Consider the following 23,050-nt stretch of genomic DNA (forward strand, 5'->3'; position numbering starts at 1 on the left):
TACCATAGTGATCCAGATGTTTTTTTGCAGATGTCCAAGTGCATTTGTTTATGCAACTGTGTGAATTGTTTTGGGACCTATCTTGCACAAACTTTATGAATCCCAAGTCTGTTGTGGCTGATTTCGTAGGCAGAACCGTGACTAATTTGCAGATGATGTGCCACTTCGTCAATAGTTAATTGTCTGTCTAAGAGTGTCATTTCACGTGACACTCAATGGTTTCTTCATTTGTGACGGTAAACAGCCGTCCGGCTCATTCATTGTGCATAACATGAGTGCGGCCATTTTGGAATTTTTCAATCCATTTGTAGGCACTCCGTTGTGGCAAAACACTGTTCCTGTACTGTACCGAAAGTCTTTGATGAATTTCGGCCCCTGGTACTCCTTCCGACCACAAAAAACGGATCACTGAATGTTGCTCTTCTTTGGTGGAAATATATAGTGGAGCAGCCATGCTTAACAGCACGGCAGTGATAATGAAACTAACCTAGCAGCTTGAAAATTGCAAAGATATAACAACAAATAAGCAAAGCATGCGTCATCAACGTAAAATGACAGTACTACCAAAATAAACAAATATTTAACTAAATTGCGAATAATAATTGACTTACCCTTGAACTTCGAGGTAATCAATTTTGAATATGTGGACTAATAGTTAGTTATCTGTACAAGATGTTAAAATGCCATGAATCATCACAGTCAGCATGAATGTAAAACTGTAATAGCGGAAGGTAGCTAGACAAGCCAAGAGCTGAGCCCCAAACTGGGAACAAAACTTGATGTGCGAGTTAATCTACAGGGGACCAGAGAGCCTGAACACCATGTAGAGATGAAGTATGGAGTTAAACACAAACTTGACCAACGTGAATGACTGTCACTAGCATATGGAAAACAGAGTGGTAAATGAGGTGAGATAGTAGTCTACAATCTGAAATGAGTCTAAGTTGAGCTGGGTCAATCCTGTCACCACCAACAGGTAAACACCTGAGTCTGTGGCTCTGCTTCACATGCACCTTCTGTAAAAGAGTTCTGTATTATTCCATTTCAAAAACCATGCCAATTCATTTGCATCTGTCTCGATGTCTGCTGGCAGGGATACTAAATCCCTCCTCCCTAAAAAGGGCTGCATTGAGCCAAAATTGTCTCTGCTGCAACTTCTGTTGCAAAACCAGTGAGGGTGAGAGATTCCCTGACAATGGGTTGACCAACTAAGGAGGCTACATCGATACAGATTGCTTGCTTAGTGTAGAGGATGGGGTGATGGCTGGTCCGCTGGCATTGGCAGGGATGGGTACTCAACCACTACCAAGTAAGAGGGAGGGACACCAGCTCAGATTACATGATATCCACTTTGGCAGTTGCAGGAGCAATCCCACCAGTGCCACAGTCCTCGTTGAAGATATGATGGCAGAAGGCAATGAGGGGGTGCCAACAGGCGTGCTTGATGCCCAAATTCTGTGCCTTCCAGCAAACCATCGTTGCAGCCAATCTCGTTGCCCGTCTGGCTTTGTGAGATAAAGGCAATGGGGCCCTTCAGGTCGGAGGCACAACTGATTCGGTGACAGGTCATCTGCTGCTGGAACAATTGCTGATGTTTGTCATCCACCACCACACCTGGTAGCACCCCTGGAGCTGAAAGACTAGGTCCGAACAGCGGCCCTGTGAGAGAAATGGGCACTCTGATACGGTTTGGGGCATGTGACTTGGATTGCAACAAATTCAAAAGACACCCCACAGCTGGTGCCCATGCAAATGCTTGGCGTGCTTGATGCCCAAATTCTGCGCCTTCCAGCAAACCATCGCTGCAGCCAATTTCATTGCCCATCTGGCTTTGTGAGGTGAAGGCAATGGGGCCCTTCAGGACAGAGGCACAACTGATTCAGTGACAGGTCGTCTGCTACTGGAACAATTGCTGACATTTGTAATCCACCACAAGGTTTGCACAAGTCGCTCCACCTCAGAGTTAGAAGCTGGGTGAAATGGGGTGAGGTGCTGGATACCCTAGCATATGAAAAGGTCTGCAAACTATCATGACACACATTGCTCACCATTATCAGAGGTGAGGGGCATCCGGGTAGTCCTCAACAATAAAAATGACTAATAATGCACGAATAGTGGCTGTCAATGTTGTGAAAGGACAGTTTGGCAACATACAGACAGTTTGACAATGCATTAATCACAAACAACCACATGGTACCCAAAAAAGGGACTACAAAATTGACATGCACCCTGTTCCATGGGTGCTGCAGAACTGTCCATGGGGAAAACTGACATGGCAATGCAGCCTGATTCAGTGTACAGGCCGCACAAGCCCACACTCACTGTCCAGTGCAACAGATGCAGAAACTGGAATATGCAAGTACACAATGTCAGAGGGCAACCACTCTACAGTGTTGCTCTCCGTGGCAAGCATGAATATGCTCTGAACAATGTTGAGCTAATCCTAGAGCAGAAAGAAGTTTGTCACACCAAATATGCTTCAAAAGGAGGGCTCTCGGGCCAGCCTCTATGGACAGCTGAAATGACAGCACCAAGAAATATCGAGAAGCTGTGTCCAATAGCAGCTGCAGGTAGGCATTATGCAGGTCGATGCGTGAAAAATACTGGCCCCATGACAACTTTGCCAGGAACTCCTATGGCTCAAAATTGGATACAAATCTGCTGTGTATTGCACATTGATTGTCTGTTTAAAAATCACCAAAAGACGTAGGGGCCTTTCTGGTTTCTGAATCACCATGTGAGGGGTGGTCCACTGACTCTGTGAAACATGAGAAACAATGCTGTGGTCCTGCCAGTAGCGCAACTCGGCCTTGATTTTGTCAGGCATGGCGAAGGGAATTGGGGGGGGGGGGGGGGGGGTTGAGTCACAAAGTTTATGTACTGCTGATGGGTTAAGGGAGATGTGCGCCTTGAAATTTTCTGCCCAACCCAAGGTATTCTCAAGCACATGGTCGTACATCTGTATTGAGGCCAAATTTTATTAGGGGACTGATTGAGACAGTAAACGTACTTCCGACAGTGAGTTTGTCACTAATAACATAAGATACCATTCCACATTCTTATATCATACAGAATGGAGAATTGTTATCTCTATGGAATCCCGAGACCCATCATTGGTCTAAGTTAATTAGATTCACTGCCATGCCCATGTCTGCCTGAAACTAAATCGGTCACCCACCCGCTATAAAAAATGACAATGGAATACAGTGGGGCGATGCTTACACAGTATTGAAGATAGCCTTCAAGTCCAGCAAAACCACTGGGCCTCTGACAACCATCCCACAGTTTGCCAACTGTCACATATTGTTGCCAAATGGACAGTTTACAATAGACACCACAAATGGCTTCTACATGTAGGTAATCATGTCAAACATGCACAAAATGACAATTGGGGTAGGACCACTGGCTTTCTCATTCAATGGAAACAGGTGTGGAATGAGAGTAACCAGGAACCCAAAATTTAATGTTGTGAGTGGGGATTACACCGCCTTGATTGTCCCTGCCCACCGAGCTCAGTGTTGGTGAAGTCGGGCACCGCTGTGACATAATTGCTCTTGAACTGTCAATGACTTCAACACATAGTGGCTCAGCAGAAGGCAAGGCTGCTTGGCTTACCCCATGGGGCACTGGGAACAGTTTACCATGTATATCCAACATTGCCATCTGCCAATTGTTGGAGAGTACCGTATTTACTCGAATCTAAGCCGCACTCGAATCTAAGCCGCACCTGAAAAATGAGACTCGAAATCAAGGGAAAAAAAATTTTCCTGAATTGAAGCCGCACCTGAAATTTGAGACTAGAAATTTAAGGGGAGAGAAAAGTTTTAGGCCGCACCTCCAAATCGAAACAAAGTTGGTCCATTGTAATATGAGACACAATTGAGGTCGAGTTGTAACACTCCGGTTTAATCTTCTGACTTATCCCGCTCGATCGGGATCTGATAGCAGCCCAAAACAGGTATTAATTAATGTGATCGTGTACCTAATGGGGCTGGCAATCGGATTGGACTGCTACGGAGTTGTTACATTCCATTTTGTCCTTCTCAAATGCTGTAATAATAAAATGTCTGGTGGCAAGAAGAATGACAACACAGCTTCATTAATCAACAACCTATATTCACCACAAAAACACAAAGTAAGGAGACAGCCACTGCCTTCGTCGTACAGAATTAATAACGGCTAATCTCAGCACAGGCCCTTTCGTTATTCATTATCGTCACACGCAATTTCAATCATGTAATCCACCACTACAATCCAACACTGCAATCCAAATGATGCCGACGCGGTAGACGCGTAATTACAATATCGGCACAAAAATGTCACTAAATCACACTAGTAATTATACTTTTTCACTTTCCCGTATATTTCTAACACAAAGGGGTTAAACCACGGCGATGGCCACTCCCTTTGTCGGTACGGTCTTGCATTCCAGCAACAGACCTCCACCCGGCTCGACCCGCAGCGCCTACCACACTCCTACTATCTCAACACTCGCTCTCTCTCTCGCCACCCGACGCACACTATCGATTGTTTGTCCTGTCGACCTGTGCTGTCGCAAAACTTATAGTAAGGGCCTACGGACCCCTTACATCCCCGCCCTCGAAAACTTCTTTGAAGCCACAGGCGTAAAAGAATCGGTTAGGCAATTAGACATCACTACATATGAACAAAACACACAGTGCAAATAAGTAATCAAATTACAATCACCAAGAAAATCCTTGACTCCGGTAGTGGGCTGCCCCTACAATAATATTCTACAAAAATTATTACATCTCAAAAATATGGCATTGTCCAACAAACACACAACATCAATCCTACTTACTTAACATAGCATGGTAAATATTTTTTTATAAACTTATCTTATCAAAAATTTCCAAAAACTTTTCACTTTCAAAGGTTTGTACGAGTCATTAACTACATATCTGTTATAACTTGCTATAGCAAACACAAGAAAAGAAACTAGTTGAATGCCAGCTACCCCTTTGGTATGCCGTCCTTTCAGCGGGGTTCGTGCCGTCCATACTACTATCACTCTAATTTATAACTCACTTGGCCAACACTTATAAAAGTTAAGGAAGAAATTCACAACTTATTGCTACAGCAAAGACAAGAAAACAAACTAGGTGAATGCCAACTACCCCTTTGGTATGCTGTCCTTTCAGCGGGGTTCGTGCCATCCATACTACTACCACACTAACTTATAACTCCCTTCCCAATGCATATAAAAGTTAAGGAAGAAAAAAAAATCACAACTTATTTAAATCTTTAACACAAGCAAATTGAAATTGAGACAAAATATGACATTTATACATTGAATGCCAGTTACCCCTTTGGTATGCCGTCCTTTCAGCGGGGTTTGTGCCGTCCACACTACTATCACTCTAATTTATAACTCACTTGGCCAACACTTATAAAAATTAAGGAAGAAATTCACAACTTGTTCATTACAGATTCCATAAATTTAAATGCTACATTGTACCGCTAAGCATGTCTTACATAATTCTTTGCAACACTACAACTAATGTGGTCACCCAATGAAAAATTTTAAACTACTGATCATTTCATTTTGCCAAACATTACTTCCATATGTGAATTGTTATCAAGAAAGCTTAGATGAGAGGTACAATATCTCCTGTTATATTCACACTAATTCAAATCCACTATATGGATATTTGTCATTCATTACTCAGTGCCAGAATTCTGCTTCTACGTATAACCATAACTGACTCTGATAGCTAATTGGATACATGAATTACTAATTATTCATTAGTTACACCTTGTTTTATCAGCATACTTCAGATAAACATGTATACCTACAAATAACTTGCAAACAGATGTTGCTCATGTGCTAAATGACCTACTTCAATATTTCAAACATCTCATACTCCATATTCTTCATTACACATAACTTAACATCAACTTCGACTGTAAATACATATATATCTTCAACCTATATCAATCCTCCATATACTTCAACACTTCAAACCTCTCATACTCAATATACATCATTACACATAACTCCCTCAACTTAACAGCAACTTCAACTGCATATATATCTTCAACCTACATCAACTCTCCATATTCGCTGCAATAACCACATAAAAATACTACTTCAGGCTCCTTAGCCTCTCCATTCATCATATTTCACATAATTTATCTGAACAACTATCTCCTTGTGTATTTGTTTCTTTATATGTTCATCTACTTGCAAGCTGATACATTACTTCAATTTTCTTACAACAGTTTGACCTTTTCATGCGTCATAAAACAACTCTATAAGATTACCCAAATTCTTGTTTAACCAATTAGCTTACCACGACATTATGTAAACATTCGCTTTCTGATATGGTTCTCATTTTATTCCTTCTGGCATTATTAATTTTGGTTATTTACTCACAGTAAACTGAGCTCTTTTTTTTTTTTTTAAGTTATTGATTCTCTGACATCTCACACTCATCAACAGCAACTACTACAAATTTACTACATGGTTCCTGACTGAATTACTTGGATGACCACTACCAATCCTAACTACTACACTAATTTTCTTAACCTAAGGATAGAGAAAGATGGTAGAGGAGTGACACTTGAAATTAGAAATAAAGTCTCACCCAGATGGGAGTGTACCAGTCGCCACTTGGTATACCAGCAAAAGAGTTGCTAGCTCCCTACACCTTAACTTTCTTCAATTCGTACCTCTTGATCACCTCTTCTCTCATAATTCCTGTCATTATCATCATCATCATCATCATCATCATCTCTCCCATGATTGTGGTGAAACTGTTGACCATTGCCATGGTTCCTGTACCTATGGCCACCACCTCTTCCTCTATAATTTGATGAATTACCAAAATGATTCCTTGGGTCATTACTTCCCCCTCGGTTTTGATCATTAGCCTGATTGTGTTCCAGTGATCGAATAGATTCCAACTGTTCCAGTATTTCCATCAAGGCCTCCCTATCTTTAATTAGGCTCCCGGATACAGTTTCCTGCATTCTCCGGCTCATTCTTCTTTTTATTGCTGATATCATTACGTCATCACTCAGGGGTTGTTCCAAGGTCTCGTTCAATTCCCACAAATGTTCGGCAAACTCTCTCAACGTTCCTCTCCATGTATTAAGTGACTTGCGGTGGAGTAGGTCCTCAATTGCTGCACACTGATGACTTTTGGACCAGTATTTCTTCAAGAATTCCTCTTCAAACTGATCATAACTAGTAGTCCCTTCCTTCTTCCTGACTCCCCAAGTGAAGGCCTCACCTTCCATTCTATCTATTGCAAATTGAATCTTGTCTGAGTCTTTAAGATGTGCTGGGAAAACTCCTTTTAACCATTTCATAAATATCATTGGGTGCAACCCTCCTTTCGGTCTAAATTTCTGCCCTGTATGATTTTGGACGTACCGATTATCACTGCTCATCAAGGTAACTACTCTACCTTCCCCAACGGTTAAAGTGGCATTGCTAATTCGCTTATCAATTTCTTCTGTCTTGCTCTCCAATTGCTGCACTCCCTGTTGTAATTGCCTGACCTCCATTGCAACCCTCTTGTTATCCTCTTCTCGTTGCACAGCTATAGCATTTCTCAGATTGACAGCCAGTTGGTTTTGCCTATCTCCTATCCCCTTAACCGCATCATTACATTGTTTCTGCATTTGCGTCACCTCGGCGATTCGATGATTGCAATCCGTTTCCACTTCGTTGATTCTTTCTCCCAATTCGGCTTTCGTTTCTTCAATATGGTCTTCCATCTTTTTTGTTAACTTTCCTTCCATCTTCTCCACGTCCCTCTGGACTTGGTCTATGCTCTTCTGTAGCTTCCTCTCTCTCTCGTCGACGTCCATCTTCAGTCGTTCTTGTAACTCCTGCACTTCCTTCTGCAGATTACATTCCATTTTCATTTGCGATGTTTTGATTTCTTGTAAACCTTTCTCTAATGATGCGTTAGTTTCTTGTAAACCTTTCTCTAATGATGCGTTAGTTTCTTGTAAACCCTTTAGTGATGCGCTATTCTCCTTTATCAAGTCTACCAACATCGACCACTTATCTGCATCCTCTGAAACTGACTTATTTCTCATCGTTTGTTCCGGTGTTTTGGGATAACTAGTTGAGTGTGCTAATGGGCTATCTAATGATACTCCATAATCACTGATTCCCGAATCTTCCCTGTCTTCCTGTCCTATCCCTTTTCTTTCAACTACTGCCTCACAAACCTGCTTATCTTCAGTAGACACGTTTATTTATTTTTAATGCACAGGTTGTTGTTGTTGTTGTTGTGGTCTTCAGTCCTGAGACTGGTTTGATGCAGCTCTCCATGCTACTCTATCCTGTGCAAACTTTTTCATCTCCCAGTACCTACTGCAACCTACATCCTTCTGAATCTGCTTAGTGTATTCATCTCTTGGTCTCCCTCTACGATTTTTACCCTCCACGCTGCCCTCCAATACTAAATTGGTGATCCCTTGATGCCTCAGAACATGTCCTACCAACCGATCCCTTCTTCTGGTCAAGTTGTGCCACAAACTTCTCTTCTCCCCAATCCTATTCAATACTACCTCATTAGTTATGTGATCTACCCATCTAATCTTCAGCATTCTTCTGTAGCACCACATTTCGAAAGCTTCTATTCTCTTCTTGTCCAAACTATTTATCGTCCATGTTTCGCTTCCATACATGGCTACACTCCATACGAATACTTTCAGAAATGACTTCCTGACACTTAAATCAATACTAGATGTTAACAAATTTCTCTTCTTCAGAAACGCTTTCCTTTCCATTGCCAGCCTACATTTTATATCCTCTCTACTTCGACCATCATCAGTTATTTTGCTCCCCAAATAGCAAAACTCCTTTACTGCTTTAAGTGCCTCATTTCCTAATCTAATTCTCTCAGCATCACCCGACTTAATTAGACTACATTCCATTATCCTTGTTTTGCTTTTGTTGATGTTCATCTTATATCCTCCTTTCAAGACACTGTCCATTCCATTCAACTGCTCTTCCAAGTCCTTTGCTGTCTCTGACAGAATTACAATGTCATCGGCGAACCTCAAAGTTTTTATTTCTTCTCCATGAATTTTAATACCTACTCTGAATTTTTCTTTTGTTTCCTTTACTGCTTGCTCAATATACAGGTTGAACAACATCGGGGAGAGGCTACAACCCTGTCTTACTCCCTTCCCAACCACTGCTTCCCTTTCATGTCCCTCGACTCTTATAACTGCCATCTGGTTTCTGTACAAATTGTAAATAGCCTTTCGCTCCCTGTATTTTACCCCTGCCACCTTCAGAATTTGTAAGAGAGTATTCCAGTCAACATTGTCAAAAGCTTTCTCTAAGTCTACAAATGCTAGAAACGTAGGTTTGCCTTTCCTTAATCTTTCTTCTAAGATAAGTCGTAAGGTCAGTATTGCCTCACGTGTTCCATACGGAATCCAAACTGATCTTCCCCGAGGTTGGCTTCTACTAGTTTTTCCATTCGTCTGTAAAGAATTCGTGTTAGTATTTTGCAGCTGTGACTTATTAAGCTGATAGTTCGGTAATTTTCACATCTGTCAACACCTGCTTTCTTTGGGATTGGAATTATTATATTCTTCTTGAAGTCTGAGGGTATTTCGCCTGTTTCATACATCTTGCTCACCAGATGGTAGAGTTTTGTCAGGACTGGCTCTCCCACGGCCGTCAGTAGTTCCAATGGAATATTGTCTACTCCGGTGGCTTTGTTTCTACTCAGGTCTTTCAGTGCTCTGTCAAACTCTTCACGCAGTATCATATCTCCCATTTCATCTTCATCTACATCCTCTTCCATTTCCATAATATTGTCCTCAAGTACATCGCCCTTGTATAGACCCTCTATATACTCCTTCCACCTTTCTGCTTTCCCTTCTTTGCTTAGAACTGGGTTTCCATCTGAGCTCCTGATATTCATACAAGTCGTTCTCTTATCTCCAAAGGTCTCTTTAATTTTCCTGTAGGCGGTATCTATCTTACCCCTAGTGAGATTGGCCTCTACATCCTTACATTTGTCCTCTAGCCATCCCTGCTTAGCCATTTTGCACTTCCTGTCGATCTCATTTTTGAGACGTTTGTATTCCTTTTTGCCTGTTTCACTTACTGCATTTTTATATTTTCTCCTTTCATCAATTAAATTCAATATTTCTTCTGTTACCCAAGGATTTCTACTAGCCCTCGTCTTTTTACCTACTTGATCCTCTGCTGCCTTCACTACTTCATCCCTCAAAGCTACCCATTCTTCTTCTACTGTATTTATTTCCCCCATTCCTGTCAGTTGTTCCCTTATGCTCTCCCTGAATCTCTGTACAACCTTTGGTTCTTTTAGTTTATCCAGGTCCCATCTCCTTAAATTCCCACCTTTTTGCAGTTTCTTCAGTTTTAATCTACAGGTCATAACCAATAGATTGTGGTCAGAGTCCACATCTGCCCCTGGAAATGTCTTACAATTTAAAACCTGGTTCCTAAATCTCTGTCTTACCATTATATAATCTATCTGATACCTTTTAGTATCTCCAGGGTTCTTCCATGTATACAACCTTCTTTCATGATTCTTAAACCAAGTGTTAGTTATGATTATGTTGTGCTCTGTGCAAAATTCTACAAGGCGGCTTCCTCTTTCATTTCTGTCCCCCAATCCATATTCACCTACTATGTTTCCTTCTCTCCCTTTTCCTACACTCGAATTCCAGTCACCCATGACTATTAAATTTTCGTCTCCCTTCACAATCTGAATAATTTCTTTTATTTCATCATACATTTCTTCAATTTCTTCGTCATCTGCAGAGCGAGTTGGCATATAAACTTGTACTACTGTAGTAGGTGTGGGCTTCGTATCTATCTTGGCCACAATAATGCGTTCACTATGCTGTTTGTAGTAGCTTACCCGCATTCCTATTTTCCTATTCATTATTAAACCTACTCCTGCATTACCCCTATTTGATTTTGTGTTTATAACCCTGTAGTCACCTGACCAGAAGTCTTGTTCCTCCTGCCACCGAACTTCACTAATTCCCACTATATCTAACTTCAACCTATCCATTTCCCTTTTTAAATTTTCTAACCTGCCTGCCCGATTAAGGGATCTGACATTCCACGCTCCGATCCGTAGAACGCCAGTTTTCTTTCTCCTGATAACGACATCCTCTTGAGTAGTCCCCGCCCGGAGATCCGAATGGGGAACTATTTTACCTCCGGAATATTTTACCCAAGAGGACGCCATCATCATGTAATCATACAGTAAAGCTGCATGCCCTCGGGAAAAATTACAGCTGTAGTTTCCCCTTGCTTTCAGCCGTTCGCAGTACCGGCACGGCAATGCCGTTTTGGTTATTGTTACAAGGCCAGATCAGTCAATCATCCAGACTGTTGCCCTTGCAACTACTGAAAAGGCTGCTGCCCCTCTTCAGGAACCACACGTTTGTCTGGCCTCTCAACAGATACCCCTCCGTTGTGGTTGCATCTACGGTACGGCTATCTGTATCGCTGAGGCACGCAAGCCTCCCCACCAACGGCAAGGTCCGTGGTTCATGGGGGGGAAATGCACAGGTAGTAATATAGAATAACCTCTAGTAACCCAAAACACTCCTAATTACCATGAAACTAATCAAACAGTACCTGAAGTATTTTTCAATTAATCCCTAAATTGATACAATATGCAAGAGCATCGAACACAACAACTCTCAAAACCTAGTCACTTCAAATATCAATTTCCACATACATAGTGTACGTAAAATGTTTTAAATAAGATAAATCATACTATTCATAAAATCTATACACATAAAATCCCCCAAAAACAATAAGCATATCTGTATGATTATCATTTAAACAGCGCAGTATGCATAAATAAGTATGCTCAATGTCAGAGTATTTTTCGCAAACTATTCGGAAATTACTGCAATTGGGCACTTTTCCTAACACGCAATTCAGTTTACATACGTTTATTTACCGCAAAAACTGCACATTGCAATTTAATGTTATGTCAACCAGTCGTCTCCACTCACCAACCGACGTTACCACGAGTCGCGATGTTTTGACGTTTGAAGTGGGCGTGGCGCTGTACTGCCGCCGGAACCGCGTGAGGTCTCGCTGTGGTGGGACGTCGTAGTTCTCAGCCGGCCGCTCCGTGGCGCTGCAGGCGGGCGTAGTTTGTAGTTCGACTGCTAGATGTCGGGACGGCGCTCGGTGTAGTGCGTCTGTGCTTGAACTACTCTTTGCACAGGTAGTTGGGATGACGTGTGAAATCACCTCGCAGATCGAAACTCTTTGGCACAACTGCTATATGGGTCTGTGTGACGTCACTCAACAATTGCGTCGCCACATGAATTGTCATCCGCATACCAGTTTATGGGTCCGCATGAAGCTGTCTGAATTTCACTATTCAAAAAACAATTTCAGTCACAATATTACTATTAAACACTTCTTTAAAGCTTTCGTGACGAATTCTTGGCCCGTTTGTCGTGACAATGTTCACACGTGTCTTTCTTTGGTGTTCACTTTTCACAGTTTTTCGCGCGGATTTACGCATTTGCACATTATAACACAGTTTATTGACACTATTATTCTCATCTAAAATGGCAAGAAAAAGTTTAGTCACAATCGTAAGGTGCTATTACTTTGTATTGTTCAAAATGCACTGTTTCTTGTCGCGATTTGAAAGTTTATGCTCTGTCTCGATCCAACATTGGAAAATTTTTTCTCACGTTAAATAAGATAATATTACCTATTGTTCTTTATGATTCATCCGAAAATTGCACTTGACCTTTCACGGTGAGCCAAGGGTGTAACACTGCGGTTTAATCTTCTGACTTATCCCGCTCGATCGGGATCTGATAGCAGCCCAACACAGGTATTAATTAATGTGACCGTGTACCTAATGGGGCTGGCAATCGGATTGGACTGCTACGGAGTTGTTACATTCCATTTTGTCCTTCTCAAATGCTGTAATAATAAAATGTCTGGTGGCAAGAAGAACGACAACACAGCTTCATTAATCAACAACCTATATTCACCACAAAAACACAAAGTAAGGAGACAGCCACTGCCTTCGTCGTACAGAATTAATAACGGCTAATCTCAGCACAGGCCCTTTCGTTATTCATTATCGTCACACGCAATTTCAATCATGTAATCCACCACTACAATCCAACACTGCAATCCAAATGATGCCGGCGCGGTAGACGCGTAATTACAATATCGGCACAAAAATGTCACTGAATCACACTAGTAATTATACTTTTTCACTTTCCCGTATATTTCTAACACAAAGGGGTTAAATCACGGCGATGGCCACTCCCTTTGTCGGTACGGTCTTGCATTCCAGCAACAGACCTCCACCCGGCTCGACCTGCAGCGCGTACCACACTCCTACTATCTCAACACTCGCTCTCGCTCTCGCCGCCCGACGCACACTATCGATTGTTTGTCCTGTCGACCTGTGCTGTCGCAAAACTTATAGTAAGGGCCTACGGACCCCTTACATCCCCGCCCTCGAAAACTTCTTTGAAGCCACAGGCGTAAAAGAATCGGTTAGGGAATTAGACATCACTACATATGAACAAAACACACAGTGCAAATAAGTAATGAAATTACAATCACCAAGAAAATCCTTGACTCCGGTAGTGGGCTGCCCCTGCAGTAATATTCTACAAAAAATTATTACATCTCAAAAATATGGCATTGTCCAACAAACACACAACATCAATCCTACTTACTTAACATAGCATGGTAAATATTTTTTTATAAACTTATCTTATCAAAAATTTCCAAAAACTTTTCACTTTCAACGGTTTGTACGAGTCATTAACTACATATCTGTTATAACTTGCTATAGCAACCACAAGAAAAGAAACTAGTTGAATGCCAGCTACCCCTTTGGTATGCCGTCCTTTCAGCGGGGTTTGTGCCGTCCACACTACTATCACTCTAATTTATAACTCACTTGGCCAACACTTATAAAAATTAAGGAAGAAATTCACAACTTGTTCAATACAGATTCCATAAATTTAAATGCTACATTGTACCGCTAAGCATGTCTTACATAATTCTTTGCAACACTACAACTAATGTGGTCACCCAATGAAAAATTTTAAACTACTGATCATTTCATTTTGCCAAACATTACTTCCATATGTGAATTGTTATCAAGAAAGCTTAGATGAGAGGTACAATATCTCCTGTTATATTCACACTAATTCAAATCCACTATATGGATATTTGTCATTCATTACTCAGTGCCAGAATTCTGCTTCTACGTATAACCATAATTGACTCTGATAGCTAATTGGATACATGAATTACTAATTATTCATTAGTTACACCTTGTTTTATCAGCATACTTCAGATAAACATGTATACCTACAAATAACTTGCAAACAGATGTTGCTCATGTGCTAAATGACCTACTTCAATATTTCAAACATCTCATACTCCATATTCTTCATTACACATAACTTAACATCAACTTCGACTGTAAATACATATATATCTTCAACCTATATCAATCCTCCATATACTTCAACACTTCAAACCTCTCATACTCAATATACATCATTACACATAACTCCCTCAACTTAACAGCAACTTCAACTGCATATATATCTTCAACCTACATCAACTCTCCATATTCGCTGCAATAACCACATAAAAATACTACTTCAGGCTCCTTAGCCTCTCCATTCATCATATTTCACATCATTTATCCGAACAACTATCTCCTTGTGTATTTGTTTCTTTATATGTTCATCTACTTGCAAGCTGATACATTACTTCAATTTTCTTACAACAGTTTGACCTTTTCATGCGTCATAAAACAACTCTATAAGATTACCCAAATTCTTGTTTAACCAATTAGCTTACCACGACATTATGTAAACATTCGCTTTCTGATATGGTTCTCATTTTATTCCTTCTGGCATTATTAATTTTGGTTATTTACTCACAGTAAACTGAGCTCTTTTTTTTTTTAAGTTATCGATTCTCTGACATCTCACACTCATCAACAGCAACTACTACAAATTTACTACATGGTTCCTGACTGAATTACTTGGATGACCACTACCAATCCTAACTACTACACTAATTTTCTTAACCTAAGGATAGAGAAAGATGGTAGAGGAGTGACACTTGAAATTAGAAATAAAGTCTCACCCAGCTGGGAGTGTACCAGTCGCCACTTGGTACACCAGCAAAAGAGTTGCTAGCTCCCTACACCTTAACTACTTCTCCATATATGAGTGAACTATAAATTTGCTACAAGATTCCTAACTATCATTTGTACAACCACTACCTATTCTAACTACTACACACTAATTTTCTTAACCTAAGGATAGAGAAAGATGGTAGAGGAGTGACACTTGAAATTAGAAATAAAGTCTCACCCAGATGGGAGTGTACCAGTCGCCACTTGGTATACCAGCAAAAGAGTTGCTAGCTCCCTACACCTTAACTATGAATTACTTGGATGACCACTACCAATCCTAACTACTACACTAATTTTCTTAACCTAAGGATAGAGAAAGATGGTAGAAGAGTGACACTTGAAATTAGAAATAAAGTCTCACCCAGCTGGGAGTGTACCAGTCGCCACTTGGTATACCAGCAAAAGAGTTGCTAGCTCCCTACACCTTAACTTTCTTCAATTCGTACCTCTTGATCACCTCTTCTCTCATAATTCCTGTCATTATCATCATCATCATCATCATCATCTCTCCCATGATTGTGGTGAAACTGTTGACCATTGCCATGGTTCCTGTACCTATGGCCACCACCTCTTCCTCTATAATTTGATGAATTACCAAAATGATTCCTTGGGTCATTACTTCCCCCTCGGTTTTGATCATTAGCCTGATTGTGTTCCAGTGATCGAATAGATTCCAACTGTTCCAGTATTTCCATCAAGGCCTCCCTATCTTTAATTAGGCTCCCGGATACAGTTTCCTGCATTCTCCGGCTCATTCTTCTTTTTATTGCTGATATCATTACGTCATCACTCAGGGGTTGTTCCAAGGTCTCGTTCAATTCCCACAAATGTTCGGCAAACTCTCTCAACGTTCCTCTCCATGTATTAAGTGACTTGCGGTGGAGTAGGTCCTCAATTGCTGCACACTGATGACTTTTGGACCAGTATTTCTTCAAGAATTCCTCTTCAAACTGATCATAACTAGTAGTCCCTTCCTTCTTCCTGACTCCCCAAGTGAAGGCCTCACCTTCCATTCTATCTATTGCAAATTGAATCTTGTCTGAGTCTTTAAGATGTGCTGGGAAAACTACTTTTAACCATTTCATAAATATCATTGGGTGCAACCCTCCTTTCGGTCTAAATTTCTGCCCTGTATGATTTTGGACGTACCGATTATCACTGCTCATCAAGGTAACTAACCCCAACGGTTAAAGTGGCATTGCTAATTCGCTTATCAATTTCTTCTGTCTTGCTCTCCAATTGCTGCACTCCCTGTTGTAATTGCCTGACCTCCATTGCAACCCTCTTGTTATCCTCTTCTCGTTGCACGGCTATAGCGTTTCTCAGATTGACAGCCAGTTGGTTTTGCCTATCTCCTATCCCCTTAACCGCATCATTACGTTGTTTCTGCATTTGCGTCACCTCGGCGATTCGATGATTGCAATCCGTTTCCACTTCGTTGATTCTTTCTCCCAATTCGGCTTTCGTTTCTTCAATATGGTCTTCCATCTTTTTTGTTAACTTTCCTTCCATCTTCTCCACGTCCCTCTGGACTTGGTCTATGCTCTTCTGTAGCTTCCTCTCTCTCTCGTCGACGTCCATCTTCAGTCGTTCTTGTAACTCCTGCACTTCCTTCTTCAGATTACATTCCATTTTCATTTGCGATGTTTTGATCTCTTGTAAACCTTTCTCTAATGATGCGTTAGTTTCTTGTAAACCTTTCTCTAATGATGCGTTAGTTTCTTGTAAACCCTTTAGTGATGCGCTATTCTCCTTTATCAAGTCTACCAACATCGACCACTTATCTGCATCCTCTGAAACTGACTTATTTCTCATCGTTTGTTCCGGTGTTTTGGGATAACTAATTGAGTGTGCTAATGGGCTATCTAATGATACTCCATAATCACTGATTCCCGAATCTTCCCTGTCTTCCTGTCCTATCCCTTTTCTTTCAACTACTGCCTCACAAACCTGCATATCTTCAGTAGACATGTTTGTTTATTTTTAATGCACAGGTAGTAATATAGAATAACCTCTAGTAACCCAAAACACTCCTAATAACCATGAAACTAATCAAACAGTACCTGAAGTATTTTTCAATTAATCCCTAAATTGATACAATATGCAAGAGCATCGAACACAACAACTCTCAAAACCTAGTCACTTCAAATATCAATTTCCACATACATAGTGTACGTAAAATGTTTTAAATAAGATAAATCATACTATTCATAAAATCTATACACATAAAATCCCCCAAAAACAATAAGCATATCTGTATAATTATCATTTAAACAGCGCAGTATGCATAAATAAGTATGCTCAATTTCAGAGTATTTTTCGCAAATTTTTCGGAAATTACTGCAATTGGGCTTTTTTCCTAACACGCAATTCAGTTTACATACGTTTATTTACCGCAAAAACTGCACATTGCAATTTAATGTTATGTCAACCAGTCGTCTCCACTCACCAACCGACGTTACCACGAGTCGCGATGTTTTGACGTTTGAAGTGGGCGTGGCGCTGTACTGCCGCCGGAACCGCGTGAGGTCTCGCTGTGGTGGGACGTCGTAGTTCTCAGCCGGCCGCTCCGTGGCGCTGCTGGCGGGCGTAGTTTGTAGTTCGGCTGCTAGATGTCGGGACGGCGCTCGGTGTAGTGCGTCTGTGCTTGAACTACTCTTTGCACAGGTAGTTGGGATGACGTGTGAAATCACCTCGCAGATCGAAACTCTTTGGCACAACTGCTACATGGGTCTGTGTGACGTCACTCAACAATTGCGTTGCCACATGAATTGTCGTCCGCATACCAGTTTATGGGTCCGCATGAAGCTGTCTGAATTTCACTATTCAAAAAACAATTTCAGTCACAATATTACTATTAAACACTTCTTTAAAGCTTTCGTGACGAATTCTTGGCCCGTTTGTCGTGACAATGTTCACACGTGTCTTTCTTTGGTGTTCACTTTTCACAGTTTTTCGCGCGGATTTACGCATTTGCACATTATAACACAGTTTATTGACACTATTATTCTCATCTAAAATGGCAAGAAAAAGTTTAGTCACAATCGTAAGGTGCTATTACTTCGTATTGTTCAAAATGCACTGTTTCTTGTCGCGATTTGAAAGTTTATGCTCTGTCTCGATCCAACATTGGAAAATTTTTTCTCACGTTAAATAAGATAATAATACCTATTGTTCTTTATGATTCGTCCGAAAATTGCACTTGTCCTTTCACGGTGAGCCAAGGGTGTAACACTGCGGTTTAATCTTCTGACTTATCCCGCTCGATCGGGATCTGATAGCAGCCCAAAACAGGTATTAATTAATGTGACCGTGTACCTAATGGGGCTGGCAATCGGATTGGGCTGCTACGGAGTTGTTACATTCCATTTTGTCCTTCTCAAATGCTGTAATAATAAAATGTCTGGTGGCAAGAAGAACGACAACACAGCTTCATTAATCAACAACCTATATTCACCACAAAAACACAAAGTAAGGAGACATCCACTGCCTTCGTCGTACAGAATTAATAACGGCTAATCTCAGCACAGGCCCTTTCGTTATTCATTATCGTCACACGCAATTTCAATCATGTAATCCACCACTACAATCCAACACTGCAATCCAAATGATGCCGGCGCGGTAGACGCGTAATTACAATATCGGCACAAAAATGTCACTAAATCACACTAGTAATTATACTTTTTCACTTTCCCGTATATTTCTAACACAAAGGGGTTAAACCACGGCGATGGCCACTCCCTTTGTCGGTACGGTCTTGCATTCCAGCAACAGACCTCCACCCGGCTCGACCCGCAGCGCCTACCACACTCCTACTATCTCAACACTCGCTCTCTCTCTCGCCACCCGACGCACACTATCGATTGTTTGTCCTGTCGACCTGTGCTGTCGCAAAACTTATAGTAAGGGCCTACGGACCCCTTACATCCCCGCCCTCGAAAACTTCTTTGAAGCCACAGGCGTAAAAGAATCGGTTAGGCAATTAGACATCACTACATATGAACAAAACACACAGTGCAAATAAGTAATCAAATTACAATCACCAAGAAAATCCTTGACTCCGGTAGTGGGCTGCCCCTACAATAATATTCTACAAAAATTATTACATCTCAAAAATATGGCATTGTCCAACAAACACACAACATCAATCCTACTTACTTAACATAGCATGGTAAATATTTTTTTATAAACTTATCTTATCAAAAATTTCCAAAAACTTTTCACTTTCAAAGGTTTGTACGAGTCATTAACTACATATCTGTTATAACTTGCTATAGCAAACACAAGAAAAGAAACTAGTTGAATGCCAGCTACCCCTTTGGTATGCCGTCCTTTCAGCGGGGTTCGTGCCGTCCATACTACTATCACTCTAATTTATAACTCACTTGGCCAACACTTATAAAAGTTAAGGAAGAAATTCACAACTTATTGCTACAGCAAAGACAAGAAAACAAACTAGGTGAATGCCAACTACCCCTTTGGTATGCTGTCCTTTCAGCGGGGTTCGTGCCATCGGCCCGCAGCGCGTACCACACTCCTACTATCTCAACACTCGCTCTCGCCACCCGACGCACACTATCGATTGTTTGTCCTGTCGACCTGTGCTGTCGCAAAACGTATAGTAAGGGCCTACGGACCCCTTACAGAGTGAATGACGATACAGCTACAGTAGTTTGGTTCGAGTCGTAAGCTTGGCAGTTAAGCTTTACCGGGTAGCCATTGCTATGCGTATGCGTCAGGCGCTGCGTCCATATTTATACGGGTACCCTTCCTTTTTCACGTGCTTCGTCTGGTTTGAATTTATTGCTTGTTTTTCTTTGATCGGATAAGTACCGTTCTCTTTGTTATAGGTGTTTACGTCACTCTGAGCTGCAAATGCTTTACTGTACTGTGTCATGCACTGCTTGTCGCATTCTGATAATGAGTGTTTACAACCTGTTGCCGCTCGCGGCATGGCTTGCTTTTGTCCTAGCTACCGGCGCTTACAACTATAAATAAAAGAGAGGAATTGTCTCATTAGTGAAACAATGGCAAGAGACTGCTATTTGTTGCTATTTACACTGCTGCTCTCTTTGATAATGATCAACAAGAACCAAATAATGGACTGTGTATGATAGATGATGATCTGAACGAGAGTTAGGTGAAAATTTTTCTCCGTTTGAAAATCTTTGCAGGCGCCTCTTTAGTACATTACATTCTGCACAGAAATTAGAGTCATCTTAGATTTAAAAATCTAGTCAGTTGCCGTGCTTCATTTCTGACTGTATCACTATTCAGCATAAGAATAATACGAATATAAAACATGACATGATATGTATATTCTTCCGCGTTTGCTGTTGTTTCACTCTAGTTTCGTAGTTTATTAGGCAGACAGGATTTAAATGAGATAGCAGCAAACACGAAACAATACATGGCAAAATGTTTATAGTTGTATTATTCTTATGGTGAAGAGAATACTGCATGTGATTCACAATTCATGAAAGTTCCTATTAGCAACCGTCTCTTCTGACAGGTAGGAAAAAATTCAGAGTATAGAGTTGGCCATATTGACAAACATCCCAAACAGTCTTGCCAGTCAGATTTTCGTAGTATATTGAAATGCTGCTACATTCGAAGATGAACAATACGGAATTTGTAATTACTTCTTTGGATAATGTATGGAAATGAAGTGGTCGAAACTCGGGGCGGATAAAAAAGCTCGTCTTCCACCTTTCTTTTTAATTTATTTACTGACGCAGAGGTTTTGCCGCCAGTATTTATCTTTGTGCCTACAAAGCATGCCTGTGTAGCGCTACATATACTCGATGGCAAAAGTTAGTTGTAGCGGCACCTACCAACATTTTTCAGAACTACTGCTTGCTTTGCACTCGATTCTAAGCCGCAGGCGGTTTTTTGGATTACAAAAACCGGAAAAAAAGTGCGGCTTAGATTCGAGTAAATACAGTACATCCCTTGCCACTGCCATAAAGTCATATTATTGAGCAATCTTAGTGACATCAGCTAAAGAATGGTCGGACAAGGCCAGTGCCTTAGTTTGGACCTTTGCTTCAGGTGTTAATCAGATAATCATGTTCCTAATTAGCTAGTCTGCATATGAGATAGCACATTAGGGACATTCAAAATGACTTTTGCATGAGAGACCTTGTAGGTCAGCAGTCCGTGCTGTGTATGACTGCCCAAGATGCTTGCGGTGTTGGTTAAACTGCAATTGTGCTGCTGTCACATGGATGTGGTGATCAAAATACTGTGTGAGCAACTGATGAAGTTCACGAAAGTTAAGTTACTCATGGTTGATAGAGGGTTTGAAATTAAATGAAACTGTATGACCCAATTATGGATCTACAAGCCAGGAGCTGAACTCTGGAAGAGGGAATGAAACTTGAAGTGCGATCAGTATATGAGCGAGCAGAGAGTCTTGTCACTGTGCAGAAGTGAAGTCTGAGATAAAACTAGCACTCGGAATACAAAGCATGACATGAGGTGACAGACTGGTCCATGACAGTTGAAATCAGTATACGAACAGCTGGAACAAGCCTGTAGTCGCCGACAAGTGTACATCTGAGTCAGTGGCTGTGCCCATGCCACACTTTACGTTCACCTTCCATGACAGTGTTCTGTACTATTCTGCTTCGTTAACCATGCTCACCAGCATCCGTCTCATTGTCTGCTGGTGGTGATACTAGTACTAGAATATGCAAGATTTTTCAAAAGAATTTATGTATTACAAAGTATTATGTTGGTTATTATAGGAATGAATGCATTGGATGGTTTACATTTGTTGCATTAGATGTCAGTTGTCTTCCGTTTGTTCGTTATCATCACACGTTGCAAAATGGCTACTCCAAGGCGAAAATCATTTTGTGTGCTTAAGTTTGCAAAATGTAATTTTGTGATTCAAAAGAGGTTTCAGGTAGAGGTACCAAACCAATCCTCCGAATAGATGGAACATTCATAGATGATTTCGACAATTTGTAGACACAGGATGTCTATGTAAAGGAAAGAGGCCTGACCACCCTCACATTTCCAACAAAAATGTCACATGAATTGAAACAGCTTCGCAATGTAGCCCTACAAAACCAACCTGTCATGCCAGTTGCAAGGTACAGCTGCCTATGACAATAACTTGGCATTTTTTGAGACATTGGTTTGCTATAAGTGGTACAATTTACAGCTGTTAAAAGCTCTGTGTCATGACAACAAATGCAATTGTGTGGCATTTTAAGATGAACGCTATTGACATTGATAACACTCTCACACAAAAAATTGTGTTCAGTGATGAAACAACTTTCCACTTTAGTGGGAAAGTAAACAAACACAGTGTTCGAATTTGGGGCCTACAGAACCCACATACACACACTGAACATGTACGAGACTCACTCAAAGTCAATATGTTTTGGGCGATATCCCACTCATCTATTTACAGCCCATTCTTTTTTGATGGAAACATGGTTAATGGTCAGCAGTATCTTGCTATGTTACAACACTGGTTATTTCTGAGGCTGAATGAGGACAACTTCATTTTTCAACAAGATGGGGCTCCCCTTCACAGGAGTTGCCAAGTGCATGAATCAGAATGAAACTGTGCCAAGGTGTTGGATCGGTCATCAAAAAGCCGGCAACTCAGCAATTCTCAGCTGGCTTCCACAGTCCCTTAATTTGACGCCCTGTGACTTCTTCCTATGAGGTTTCATTAAGGGTAACATTTATGAACAAACACTACCACAGAACCTAGAAAAGTTGAAGAACAGGATCTCTACTGCCATAACATCAGTGATGATGGTCGTGTTTACCTGACTATGGGAGGAATTTAAGTATGAATATGATATTGTTCGTGCTTCTGATGG

At 41.0% G+C, this 23,050-nt stretch overlaps 1 protein-coding gene across 1 annotated transcript in view; it reads left to right on the forward strand.

Moving 5' to 3' along the window:
- LOC126418594 (carboxypeptidase D-like) overlaps positions 1-23,050 on the forward strand; it is a 261,509-nt gene that overhangs the window by 41,861 nt on the left and 196,598 nt on the right. The gene's annotated exons all lie outside the window — the stretch shown is intronic.

This window comes from Schistocerca serialis, chromosome 9 (assembly GCF_023864345.2).
Source record: "Schistocerca serialis cubense isolate TAMUIC-IGC-003099 chromosome 9, iqSchSeri2.2, whole genome shotgun sequence".
NCBI classification, from domain to species: domain Eukaryota; kingdom Metazoa; phylum Arthropoda; class Insecta; order Orthoptera; family Acrididae; genus Schistocerca; species Schistocerca serialis.